The sequence below is a fragment of the Desmodus rotundus genome, unplaced genomic scaffold (genome assembly GCF_022682495.2).
Source record: "Desmodus rotundus isolate HL8 unplaced genomic scaffold, HLdesRot8A.1 manual_scaffold_16, whole genome shotgun sequence".
NCBI lineage: Eukaryota > Metazoa > Chordata > Mammalia > Chiroptera > Phyllostomidae > Desmodus > Desmodus rotundus.
Window position 1 is genome coordinate 138,177 of NW_026527214.1, and position 2,159 is coordinate 140,335.

Below are 2,159 nucleotides of genomic sequence, written 5' to 3' on the forward strand. Positions count from 1 at the left end.
ATACGGTGCCTTGGTTACTGCATTCTAGAATGCGGTGTGTCAGGATCTAGAATCTTGTGGTGCGGGTTCTGAGCACAACGGCCTCCTGAGATAAGCGGTTTCCTAGGATACGGTTTCCAAGGATACGGTTGCCTTGGTTACTGCATTCTAGAATGCGGTGTGTCGGGATCTAGAATCTTGTGGTGCCGATTCTGAGCACAACGGCCTCCTGAGATAAGCGGTTTCCTAGGATACGGTTTCCAAGGATACGGTTGCCTTGGATACTGCATTCTAGAATGCGGTGTGTCAGGATCTAGAATCTTGTGGTGCCGATTCTGAGCACAACGGCCTCCTGAGATAAGCGGTTTCCTAGGATACGGTTTCCAAGGATACGGTTGCCTTGGTTACTGCATTCTAGAATGCGGTGTGTCAGGATCTAGAATCTTGTGGTGCGGGTTCTGAGCACAACGGCCTCCTGAGATAAGCGGTTTCCTAGGATACGGTTTCCAAGGATACGGTTGCCTTGGTTACTGCATTCTAGAATGCGGTGTGTCAGGATCTAGAATCTCGTGGTGCGGGTTCTGAGCACAACGGCCTCCTGAGATAAGCGGTTTCCTAGGATACGTTTTCCAAGGATACGGTGCCTTGGTTACTGCATTCTAGAATGCGGTGTGTCAGGATATAGAATCTTGTGGTGCGGGTTCTGAGCACAATGGCCTCCTGAGATAAGCGGTTCCTATGATACGGTTTCCAAGGATATGGTTGCCTTGGATACGGCGTCTAGAATGCGGTGTGTGAGGATCTAGAATCTTGTGGTGCGGGTTCTGAGTACATCGGCCTCCTGAGATAAGCGGTTTCCTAGGATACGGTTTCCAAGGATACGGTTGCCTTGGTTACTGCATTCTAGAATGCGGTGTGTCAGGATCTAGAATCTTGTGGTGCGGGTTCTGAGCGCAATTGCCTCCTGAGATAAGCGGTTTCCTAGGATACGGTTTCCGAGGATACGGTTGCCTTGGATACTGCATTCTAGAATGCGGTGTGTCAGGATCTAGAATCTTGTGGTTCGCGTTCTGAGCACAATGGCCTCCTGAGATAAGCGGTTTCCTAGGATACAGTTTCCAAGGATACGGTTGCCTTGGATACTGCATTCTAGAATGCGGTGTGTCAGGATCTAAATCTTGTGGTTCGCGTTCTGAGCACAATGGCCTCCTGAGATAAGCGGTTTCCTAGGATACGGTTTCCAAGGATACGGTTGCCTTGGTTACTGCATTCTAGAATGCGGTGTGTCAGGATCTAGAATCTTGTGGTTCGCGTTCTGAGCACAATGGCCTCCTGAGATAAGCGGTTTCCTAGGATACGGTTTCCAAGGATACGGTTGCCTTGGATACTGCATTCTAGAATGCGGTGTGTCAGGATCTAGAACCTTGTGGTGCGGGTTCTGAGCACAATGGCCTCCTGAGATAAGCGGTTTCCTAGGATACGGTTTCCAAGGATACGGTTGCCTTGGATACTGCATTCTAGAATGCGGTGTGTCAGGATCTAGAATCTTGTGGTGCGGGTTCTGAGCACAATGGCCTCCAGAGTAAGCCGTTTCCTAGGATACGGTTTCCAAGGATACGGTTGCCTTGGTTACTGCATTCTAGAATGCGGTGTGTCAGGATCTAGAATCTTGTGGTGCGGGTTCTGAGCACAACGGCCTCCTGAGATAAGCGGTTTCATAGGATACGGTTTCCAAGGACACGGTTGCCTTGGTTACTGCATTCTAGAATGCGGTGTGTCAGGATCTAGAATCTTGTGGTGCGGGTTCTGAGCACAATGGCCTCCTGAGAAGAGCGGTTTCCTAGGATACGGTTTCCAAGGATACGGTTGCCTTGGTTACTGCATTCTAGAATGCGGTGTGTCAGGATCTAGAATCTTGTGGTGCGGGTTCTGAGCACAATAGCCTCCTGAGATAAGCGGTTTCCTAGGATACGGTTTCCAAGGATACGGTTGCCTTGGTTACTGCATTCTAGAATGCGGTGTGTCAGAATCTAGAATCTTGTGGTGCGGGTTCTGAGCACAACGGCCTCCTGAGATAAGCGGTTTCCTAGGATAAGGTTTCCAAGGATACGGTTGCCTTGGATACTGCATTCTAGAATACGGTGTGTCAGGATCTGGAATCTTGTGGTGCTGGTTCTGAG